The sequence below is a fragment of the Aythya ferina genome (assembly GCF_964211825.1).
Source record: "Aythya ferina genome assembly, chromosome: 13".
In the NCBI taxonomy this organism is placed as follows: domain Eukaryota; kingdom Metazoa; phylum Chordata; class Aves; order Anseriformes; family Anatidae; genus Aythya; species Aythya ferina.
The window spans coordinates 17,317,969-17,330,140 of NC_140311.1; positions in this window are offsets into that span (position 1 = coordinate 17,317,969).

The following is a 12,172-nucleotide window of genomic DNA, read 5'->3' on the forward strand; positions in this document are numbered from 1 at the left end:
AGTTACACGCTTTTTATTGGGCAAGCTTTTACGCGTTGCCACCTACAAGTCTCAGGGAGCAGCGAATTCCTGGTTATGAGCCCATGAAAATTTCATCTGGTTTTGGTTGATGATGAAATATGAGATTTGATAATGATGACATTGCATGACAGCTGTTTGTGGAACTTCTCTGGTCTTTAATATTAATCTGCATCTTTTGTCCGTGCCTTAATCAGCAGAGTTTGTTGCAATGCCCTCGCCTTCTAGGAGAAATGATGAGAGAAATAGCCCTAAACTCCTAAACTCAGCAAAACATTTCTAAGAGATTTAGGATAGCTGGCTGCAAATTATCATTTTTTTTTATTATTTTTTATTTTTTGAAAAGCTTGGTTTTTTTTTTTGAAGATAAACTTCCAAAGATTTCAAATTTTCCATTTGAAAACCTGCACAGAAGAATGTCTCCATTTTCTAGTTTGTTATAACTAACACAGTGCTATGGAGCTGAGATATTCATCCAATGCCTTAGTATCTGCGTATCAAATATCTAGTTTCAAATGTAGAAATTACTCTTTTAAAACTTTGGTTTTCAATAGGAACATGTCATTCCTGGTAAATGAGAATAAAGTCCATTATTTTCCTTTAGCTGTACATGTGGTGTAAAACATTAAAAGCATTTTTAAAATGTTATCGATTTCTCCATAAACGTGACAATTCCAATAAATGGCACTTTCCGAATATACAATGTATCATTACAGCCTTTTCCGGGTACTGACCCTATTAAAGGTATCTGCTGCCAGAATGCACATAAAGCACCATCAAGCCAATATTCCCCCCTGCAAATACTCTACAGGCCAGGGATACACATTTGCTGAGCCAGAAAGTCCCTGGCCTCATTAACAAAGTGACAGGAACACCACAGCATTATCTGCTGCTGCAAGTGCTGGTCTGCAGCACCCAGGAGCTCTCACACCTTCTAGTAACCATGCCCCAGGGCTGCCCCTGTTCCCTTAGACAGGCCTGTCCATCTGAAGCCACCAGCTTGTTAAAAATTGCCACATGGCTGCATGAAGCTGTGTGGCAGATGTCTTCTAGTTGTCCGCCCCAGCTCTTCTGTTATCCTCAGGATGTTCTGGTGAGGATTAATGCACAGCAGGAGCAGCTGGAAAGCCTCGGATGAAGCAGATTGTAGTAACTGGATTGCTTTTGCAAGTGATAGCAAAAATGCTATTTTGTCCCTCACTTTGCCCACACTGGCCAAGTGCAAGGGTCGCTTTTGTTCCAGATTTTTTGGGGCTTTCCGAGGACACCCCTGCAGACGTGTCCTGTCCTCTGGCCTTCTGCCTGGAGATCCTTGGACACAAAACAGTGGAGCCATCTATTTTCTCCACCTTCTTCCCCCTGCACTGTTTTCCTGCAATTCCTTGGGCTGCAGCTGGGCACATAGAGCAGGTGGTCTGGGAGAGTACAGATAAAGGATGTGTTTTATATTCAGGTTTTGGGCAAGGGTGATAGCTCTGTGCACTTCAAAGGTTGTCTACCAAGACATTGGCCTGTTATACGAGTTTAATTAATTTGAAAAATGGGCTTTTGCTTTTCTGTGTTATTATTCTCTTAAAACCATTCTGCTTTTTCCCAGTGAAATATATTTCAAGAGCTGCAGCTATTTGCTTGGAGCAAAAAACCTGTTTCCTTCCCTGTTTCTGTTCTTGTTCTCTGTACAACATTAAGACTGTAAGAACACAAAGATACAGCTCTGTGACAGTGTTTTCTCTCTACATGCTAATAGACCTAAGCATATGTACATATGTATACACACACACACATATGTATATATACACATGCATGCAGTGCTCTGACATTGGAGAAGGGTGGTTTTTTACCACAGACACTCCAGAGACCTTCTGCAGCTCTCAGAGGGATGCTTCCCAATTCCTGTACAAGGAAGCCAGCAGTCTCCAAGCAGAGGGAAGAAAGAAGCCAGAAACAGCTGGTGACATAATTTTTCTCCACCAGAGCCTCCTTTTTTTTTTGGTACTGCAAACTGTGCACAAGAGGTTGGATTCCCACCAGAGAAGCTTGCCACTGCCACATCCTGAGCCAGGTCTCAGAACACCGTAAGCCTCATCCCTCTTCTTCCAACAGCCTCGTGAGTGTGCGTCCTCTCTTGAGTGCTCAAAATAATGCACGCATCTGGTCTTCCTGGTATCATTTACATTTTACCTTCATCAATGTCATCCAGAATTTAAAATGAATAAAATCGTAAATCAATCCTTTCTTTTCATCAGTAAACCAACATTTTCCTTTACTTTACACCTCCACAGTCCACTGCCTTGATACTTGGTACTTATCCCACAGAGTACTCTCAGTTGCAGCCTGATGCAGCCTATTTGTATTACCTGCACCATACAAATGAGAGCTAAGGTGCAGCAGAAGATTTCTAACGGCACAAACACTGTTTCTGTGGGTACACCAGGGATGGCAAAGACTGCCAGGATGCAAAACCGTGTGTTTTGCTCTAAATACGGGCTAGAGACACATTGTTCTCTAGTCTCATAATAGGGAAGAGCAACAATTACAGGAAGAATGTGTGTATATATATATGTGTGTGTGTGTATATATATATAGATATATAAATATGCACACAGAACAATGAAGAATGTTTTTATCAAGCAGTACGTTTGACATGAAATTGCAGATGAGGGATCCTCCACTCAGGAGATGTGTGTAATAGTGGCACCCTCTGCGCTGCCCTGCCCAGTGCCTTGGGAATGTGCCAGGCCTGGAGAAATCCAGAGAGTACTGCTCAGAGATAGGATGTCAGTTTGCAATTTTTCCTGTTTCTTTCTGCTACGAGTTTACTACATAGGAAATCGTCCTCCAAATCATAGCAAAAATCACTGATCTGACTGTCAAAATGTCTTCATTGCCATCGTAACATGGGAAACCAGGAAAGGCACTAACATGATAATGACTCATTTATATCCCCACTGACGAGGTGAGGGACTGATGACTTTATCACTGGGAATTTCCTTCTCTTCTCCTCTTCTTCCCACTCCTGCCCCATGCCCAGCTCTGGGACGTTGCTCGCCCACCTCCCCAGGGGCTAAGGCAACATATTTCCTGTTCTTCTATAGCACCTGCTGGTAAATGCAACATGGCAGCAATATATTGTAAAGCTTATAATAAATCATTGAGAGTTTTTGGATCATGAGGCAGTTCTAAAGCTCACTGTTGGTTTACACAGGCATAGGAGAAAGAAATTAAGATTTTTTTAACTGATTGTTGCTATTAAGACACGCTGAAAAAAAAGAGAAACAGAGGGTGTACAGAATTCCAGCAGCTAATGCGAAGTCAAACATGTGATGAACCATCGTACTGTTATATGTCAAATGAACTTACTTTCAAAAAGAGGTGAAAATTCTCTTAAAAGCTAAAAAATATATGGGTGGCATTCATCCTCAGTGCGCTCCTATGAAAAGAATGGGCTCTGTGTCTGCTTGTCTTTTGACTTCACATCCACTGAAACATTTCCTCAAACTGATCTCTGAGAATTGTTAGCAATGCATACTCGTTATGGATTATTTTCCAACGTGTTTTAAAGTCAATGGGCAGAATATTTTCCTTGAGGGTTGAAAGCCTTCAACGTGCCACTGAAAGAAGAGCTGCACCTTGGAAAAAGAGAACTTGACCTGTGGGCATGAGACAGCACTTCTTTGCCAGCAGCATCCGAACTTCAGGCTTGTTTTCTCCTTCTCCACCCCCTGAGCTGCAGAGAAACCTTCTGCCTGGTCTGAGGCTAGGAAAATTCCAGGCTGAGGAATTATTCACCGGTGTGTTCCTGGCTCAGTTTAAGTGGCTCTGCAGCAGGGCCGACACAGGGAGGGTAAATGCTCTTGGCAGGGGTCGGCAGGACCCTGCAGCTTGCCCAGGCTTATCCCAGGACAGGGAGCACTTGGTTTCAGCAGACGTTTGCTGAGGCACCGAGGACTGCAAGAAGCACTGTGAGCAGACACCGAGCTCCTCCCTGGCTGAAGCAGCCTCAGCAGGGCAGAGCTGCAGCTGCTTCCCCACTGCTGCCCTGGACCCTGTAACAGGAGCACTGCAATTAGCAAACGGAATGAATTCATTCTTGATTCAGCCTTTAATTTCAGTGTCCTCCAAGGGGAAACTTTCTGAGATTTAAGACTTGAAAGCAGAGCACAATGCAAGAAAACGAAAACATGTTCAGGATAACTAACGACACAGACGACTTCCTCCCGCAGAAATTATATTATATACAGGAGCTCATTTCATCTTTTGCTCTGAGGGAACGTATTATAAATTCTGTTTACTAGAGCAGCCTGACACAAAGTGCTCGCCTCTCCTGATGTGGAGGAGCCCGACGGGTTCCCGTGTGCTGCTCGCAGCCTTCGCTGTGCCCGCTCACCCCCTGCTTCACCGCTGGAAGCGCCGCGAGAGCGAGACATGCCGAAGGAAAAGCAAAGCTGGAAGCTCAAATGGATTGGTTAATTATCATTAATAACTAATTTATTGGCACAAGAAAAACATGCCTTTCAAGGGCTCCCTGGATAGTATCATCTAAGAGGTGGAAAACACACCGGAGAATTGCGTGTAGTGGTTGAGTGAGAAAAATTGTCTCTAAATGTTAACCTTGATTTGGGCCAGGAGGGGTCTTTGCAGCTACTTTCAGGCTTTGAGAAACAGAGCAGGGTTTTGCGTTTGCTAACTGTTCAGGCATGGTGGATTGACAGCACTGGAGCAATTTCTGTATCACAACAAGTTCAGTGCTCGAGGATTAGGGTGAATCACCTCCCATGGACCTCTGCACTGTGACTCTCAACGGTACTGAAAACGCTCCTTGAGCAGCAGCTGTGTCCTGGACCACTGCAGAGATCTGGAGGCCATCAAGTGCTTTTGGTGCTCTGGGAGAGGAGCTTGGGTCTGCACAAGATGGTTAAAGCTGTCTTCTGCTTCTTCCCCAGAACTAGCTCCAGAAAAAAACAAAAACCCAGTCTAATTACTTTGTCTGCCGTGGGCAAATTGGCTGAAACTGCGTTTGTCTGGGACATGGTGAAAGCCCTGCACATGTTCCCCATGTTGGGCAGGAAAACAACCCAAAATTTCCCAAAGAGTCCTGGAGGGCCTATTCCCACCCAGCCTTCAGGGAGCACCGCCACGCTGTCCTCTGCTTGGGCACAACGCTGAGCCTCTCCCCTGGCACGGAGGAGTCTGGGAAGTGTTTAAAGCCCTGGCTGCCTCTAATTGTATTTTCAGCTTAAATTGGTTTTGTACCACATGAGGTATGAGAGTCTGTGCTGGTAGGGAAGGCTGGTGCTACTCCGCAGGAAGAGTCTCATCGCCATACATCCCTCATGCTCATCTTTCAGTCTGGTGACTGCAGAGTCAGACCCCACAGAGAATACATCTTCAGAGAAAACGGCTGCAGCAGCAGCTTTATGAAGGCTTTCTGCACAGATTGAGGCAAACAGAGGGAAATAAGTCACGGGGAGAAGGGAGATGGGGAGGTGGGCTCTCCCCGAGGCTCACCAGCAGCAGGATTTCAACTGCTCCCTGCACAGCTGTGTTTTGTTTTCTTTTTTTTTTTTTTTTTTTTTTTGATATAACATTATTTTCACTTGGGTTGGTGGAACTGGTTGTGCTGTACACACGAGATGTGTTTGCTGGGGCTGTGTGTCCAGCTGGCGTGCGTCGCTGTGGGTCCTATGGCAGAACCACGTGCTCACCGGTGCAGAGACACTTCTCCATCACACCTGGGACTGCAGAAAAGAGAGCCCAGCTACTGTGTGCACACAGGCATAGTGTGTTCTAAATACATGCTATAAGCAACACACATCTGATCCGTAAAACACGCCAGGGCAGGCACAACGTGGTGCCTCGCAAAGGTCCAGCTTGCTAAGGGCTCATCCCGCCTCTGCCATCCCAAAGCTCTTCAGCTGCAGGCGGGCACTGTGAAACAGGAATAATGACTTCTAGCCCCAATATATGAGGCCGTAAGAGTTTGGTTTTCATGGCACAGATGCCTGAGGTGTCTGAAGGTGCTGTGCTGTTTGTTTTCTCCAAGCTTGGTGCCCCAGGGTGTGCTCAGCTGGGTTTGCTCCTCGGGGAGCTCTCCGGCAGACACACAGGGTTGCGCCATCTCCCGGGTTATCGGAGCGGCTGTGTCAATACTGGTCAAACTATACTAAACTGTCTCCTTGTTTCCATAGTGACATTTCTGCCTATATGAGTAATTTTGGGCTCTTCCTTGTCACACTCGAAAACACGGAGCAAAAAGGAGAAAAAAACAGGCAACGTTGCTAGCGTGCATCATGCGGATGGCCCAGCTGGGACCGACAGCTCCATCCGTAGGGGACCACACCGTGCAGACCCCTTCCTGGGGCAGTGCAACCACACAGATTTCTGCTCCCTGCTTCCTGGTGTATAAATACCCCAAGGAAACAACGCTCTTCTGCTTTTCATGCCAGCAGATAATGGGATCCGCCCAAAGGACTGGCAGTGTCCTATGTTGAGAGCACCGATACTGAAAATGTGACTCCCAGGTCCCACATTGATAGAAGACCTTCTAGTACCATACAGCTTTTTGGAGAAAACCAAGCCTCTCACCAACTACAGCTCTTCTGAGCTCTGATTTCTCTGCTTTTGGGGTTAAGTCCTTACTACTACGCTTATCCACGAGCTTACTGCTACTGGTGGTTCAGCCCCAGCTCTGCTCCATGCAGTGCCTTGTATCTATGGTGTGGTCAACGCTTCGCTCCTCTCCTCTTCCCAGCTCAGTGAGATCTGTAGCTATACCCTGCAGCCTTGCTTTATCCTTGAGTAAGTGAAAAACCAGCACCTTGTGGTTAGCTGTGTGCTGCCAAATCCACGTCCTCTAATTGCAAAAGAGACCGCAGCGTACAGAGCGAAAGATCAGGGGCTGGTGAGCAACATGATAAATTTGGCCATGTGTGCTCTGTTTGCTCAGTAGAGTACAGTTGTCAAATAATATGCTTCTAGCCTGTGTGAAGCAAATTAATTTTGTATCCTTTAATAAAAAAAAACTTATATTTTTCAAAACAATACCCTCTTTTCCTTCCCTGAGGGCCCTGCAGAGCATAAAGCAATGCACAGAAAGGAAAGAAATAGATGGAGAAAATAAACATAGTGACAACATGACAAATCTTTATAATCTGGTAGGATTTTTATTTTATTTTTTTATTTTTTTATTGCTGCATGAATCTGAGTCTGGAGTTCTGTTATCTGCTGTGGTAAATAAGGATGAATTAATGTGGAAAAAAAAAAAAGTGTATTTATAGCATAAATATACTGCTGAGTAATATACTGGGTTTTGCTGCTTGGGAACACAGAGACCAAGTCTTATGCCACTGAAACACTTCTGTAACCCTGCCAGCTGCATCCTGCTGGCACGTCCTAAGTCCACGAACAACCAGGGCCATAGGATTTCCTATGGGGGAGTCAAGCAATGAACTAGGAAGGGATAGCAGGTAGATCTCTCTCATCTCTCTCATCTGGAGACCTTGGAGAAAGCCTGGACCCAGCACCTCAGTGTTTAACACAGGATGAGCCCAGCTTTTACCAAGCCCATCTTTCCCCAGAGTTTTTCATGCGAGCTGTACTGTAGGTGGTTTTTTTTTTTATTTATTCTCTGTGATGAAGCTTTCCTAAGGCTCAGCCAGGTACAATTTTATTGTTAATAGTCTTGCTGCCTCAGCAGTCTCATCTGGATGAAAAAGAAGACGGAACACATCTCTCCTTTTCTCTTATCTCATCCTGGAGTGTCAGGAGGGAATGGAAATGAGCTGAATTGCCTTTCTACCTATTCCAAACAAATTGCTGTTTTCTCAGGTAAGCGTGGTTGAAAGGAGCTCTTGTTCAGGCTCCCAAGGAACTGCTTAACAGGTAGAGCAAGGGGAAGTGAGCAAAAACGATTACAAACTGTCATTTTCACATTGCTGGCTTTGTATGTTGCCAGTGCATAAAAGGGGCTGGCAAATCTCCCTCTAACCCCAAGGGGAGCAGAATCATCGCTGGGTTACACTGCTGCCTGTGTCATTACTCATCCCAACCACTCATCTCATGGCTAAGTAAAGAGAGGGCACGTCTGCACAGGGGAATCACAGCAACGTTTTGGCTTCACTGTTTCCACAGACCTTAAATCTGATCCAGGTTAGGGGATGCACTTCGGTAAATACCCAGTTGTCTGCAACTGAGGTGGCTCCAGCGGTACTTTCCGTGTGCTGAGGATCAGGCACGCACCTCAAGGTCTGCACTTTTTTCTTTCTGAAGCAAACACATGCACAGCGATGAAACGCATGCTGCTGACAAAGCTTTGAATTAGTGATCAGCATCTTCAGCTATCTCTGCACACGACCTGAAAGGAATATATTTGGCAGCAGAATTTGTAAACCTAGATCTCAAGTGCTGCACAAACATGCGAGGTACTCCAAGGCTTTTTAACACCTCATCTGTTGCCACCAAGGAGCATTTAATAAAAAGCAGCGCGAATGATTCTTGCAGAAGCATGGGCGCTGATGAGAAATGCTTGGAGGTGCCTCCCTGGGCCCTTGCCAAAGGTTGGACGGGTGCTGGCTGAGACACCTCAGGTCTGCCACCCCCCAGCATCACGGGGGGAAGGACCAGGTATTACTCGCTGCAAACACATTCATGCTCAAAATTACGGATTAAAACCTATCCACGAAGTCCACAAAAAATCATGGATAAATTCTGTCTATGCACCGCTTCATTTTTTTTTCAGATGGTTGTTTCTTTTTATACTAAGCATATGGCGCACTAGATTTCAAGTCCCATTGATAAAGACTCTAATCTCCGTAGTGTCTTTATTATATTTTTCCCATTTCTGCTGAGTTGGAAAAAGGCATTGCATGCCATCTGTCAGCCTGATCACAGTGCAATTTGCAGAAGTTTCAGCCCAGCACAGCGTCGGCAGCAGCTCGCAGTTCTCCTCCAGACTTGGGTTCTCGTGAAGCAACATAGCCCCATTAAACACTTACTTCACAAACAAAAACTCATTTGTGCAGCATGCTAATGACAATAATGCAAATGAATCTGTCATGTTCGTAGCTACTATCCCTAACCGCCGTATTCATGAATATATGGTAATTAAGCTATTACTGCTAATGTAACTGTGTCAGCACTACTAAATTAAGGGCTGTACTGTAAATAAAAATGGGGTCATAAAAAGAAAAGAAGGCAGTAAAAGATAATGGGTAGAAATGCTAAGGGGAGGTAGGACAGGCTTTGCACAAGCAAAGGAATTTATTTTAAAGGCTCCTGCTAAAGGATCTATTTTGATGTCATGGCTTGAAATTGCAACTACAAGCTGATACATGAAACAAGCGGTTCCTTTTGTCCTCAATGCCATACTAAATCCTATGACACTGGCAGGTTTGGGATAAAACTGTCATAAGAGATCATCAATTTATTACCCCTCCATCGTGGCTCCATCTCTGAGCTCATTAATAAGTGTGCAAGGTATGGAAAGATGGCATAACAGATCCCCTCCATAAAAGCTCACAAAAGAAGTATGAGAGGTTCCTATTCCCAAGGAATATTTTGTAGTCTTAAGTGTGCAAAATTGGGATTTTTTTCTTATTTGGCTAATTCCCTCTCACTGTATACTTTCTGCTCTCTTGTGCTGTCCCCAGTGCAGCTAGTTTTAGCAGCAGAACAAAATTACTCCCATTTGAAGAGCCCTATTTCCATTAAACAAGAGATGAAAGATTGGATATTTGTAGCACAAGCAATTTTGTTACACAAATGAAAATCTCGAGAAACACCAATGAAATCAATATTTTGCTTAGGCTCAGCCTGAATGTAAATGAAATTAGAGTCTGGCTGCAGGTGAGCAAGCCCTGGCATACTGGTGGGCCCTGGGCCACCACTGTCTTGCTTCAGCTCAAAAGGCTGAAGGTTTGAAGATTTGGAAAGAAAACGTCCTGAATTAAAACACATGTCCTTGCTGGGACAGGGAGAGGGGAAGGGTAGGGAGGGTTCAGTTTGGGTGGGAAACACGCAGACCAAGAGATGGGAAGAGGGATTCACGAGCCGTGTACTTCATGTTCTGTATTTGCAGCTTTTCCTGATTTTGTGATTTAGCAGAACACAAAGCACAATGATCAAAACTGCAAGACACTGCCCTTAAGACAGACAAAGGCAGGCAAAGAAAGCCACTGTCCGTAACTGGTCTGAGATCACAGCAGATAGGTGGCCCTGAAGATGGCACGCAGTGAGATTTATCTGTTAAGTGAGAGTTTCCTCCTCTGTATCAGGTAGACGCAGTCTGTATTTTTCTGGGGGGTATAATCCCTTGTGCTTCAGCGCAGAAGCCGATTGCAAGCAGGGACTGGAAGATGCCTCCTCTCCAGGCTGTTTATTCCATTTGCATCCACAATGTGGCTTCCTGCCTTTTTCTCTAACTCAGCTCGAGCAGAGCGCTGACAAGGAGAGGGCACTGGATTCGGTGTCCCCAGTATGCAGTTCCTAATTAAACACGGACAGGGATATGCTGCGTCAATTTGCTGGTAGGCTCCCCGGAGATTGATTTATATAGGGCCAGGCACAGTACACAGCTATGCGGTTCAGCAGCATTTTGAGGTATTGTCTGGGAAGATGCGAGCTGGCTGAACCCTTAAATCCACATCAGCTGGCAGCCACCCCCCGTAGCTGATCCCCTTCACAAACTCTCTGCTGTGACATGCCGAGTGTCTGAACTGGAGCCAAGCGTGGATTTTGCAAATGGGCCCTCTATTTCTAAAGCGATGCACATAAAGTGTCCGGTGCCGAACAGGTCACCTTCCAGCTTCATAGCTCACCCCAAATCCTGGCTCCTTTCTCACCTCTGGGGTCCCCCCAGGGCTCTCCCTGAGGCTGTGGACGGGGAGCTGCAGGTCGAGCTGCCGGCAAACCTTCCTGCTGCCCTCTCAATCAGGCATTTGACAGTGCTCTCTTTTGCCCAGCTGGCATGGGATGAAAAAAATGACTTTGCCAATTAGTTTCCAATTCTATCTAGAGATTCAGTGTCTTTCTTGAAATGCAGGGTCGCTCAGGGCAGCTGGAGAAAGGAAGCTTGTGAGCCAAGGACAAAACGTAATGATAATAATGTGAGGCAGTGTGGGAATGTAAAATAGTTCCAGCCACTTAATCCAAAGTAAACTGTGACTGGCTTAGGAGTAATCATTTATTTTTAAAACTTTCTTTCTAAAAAATTAAGAATGACATACTAAAGAAAGGAGCAGGTTCAAAGGCAAATATCTAGACCAGAGCAAGACCAGGCAGATTTTCATCCTAAAGGCTAATATCAGTGGGGTGCAAAACCTGCCAGGGGGTGCAGGGAAGCTGTGCCAGAGCTGACATGCCCTGCAGAGCTGTGTGTGCATGGCGAGGGGCAGGAGAGCTCAGCAAACACCTTGCACCCTGTGCCTGTGGCAAGAACACACACATAAGCAAGGAGCAAATTAAGCTAATGAGCAGCGATCTGTGAAACGGTGGTGTGTCTGCAGCTCATGGTCATCTGGCTCCTGCTGGCTCCTGCAGCAAGCAGCACTTGTGCAGTGATGCAAGGAGATGGGTGTAAAGGAATTAAAGATGGCATGGCTTTTGCTGAAGGGTTGGAGAAAAAGTTAAAGCAGCAATGACTTCTTTTAAAAGCTGGCTTTCTAAGGGGTAATTTTGGTCATTTCACCCTCTGTACAGCTCAGTGTCAGCACTGCCAGCAAATAAGTGCTCTGATGGGAGCAGCCAAACAGTGTGGTGTGTCTGTGTGCAAGCAGCAACCCAAAATGCATATTCTTATGTTTAAAAAACGTGAAGTATAGAAAAATGTATTAGAAAAAGGGAACAAAGGGCCATGCGTTTTACAAGTGCTCTCAGATGAAGTGCCCTTGGCAAACACATCCACTGCAGGATGGAAGCAATATTACAACAACAAGATGTAAACTTGTGTTTCTGTGCAGATTGGTGGGGGCAGCAGGTGTACGTCCTGGGGTGTGATCTTCCCCTCTGTTCTGCTGATAAAATGAACCAAGCTGTCCCAGCCGCACACCAGCCTGGAGTTCTTGCTCTGCGTGCATTCCCTGGAGTGAAAAAGGTGGAGTCCAAAATAATAAAAATAATAAAGGTAATCCAGAGGAAAAACTAAAAGTGCTGGAGAGAA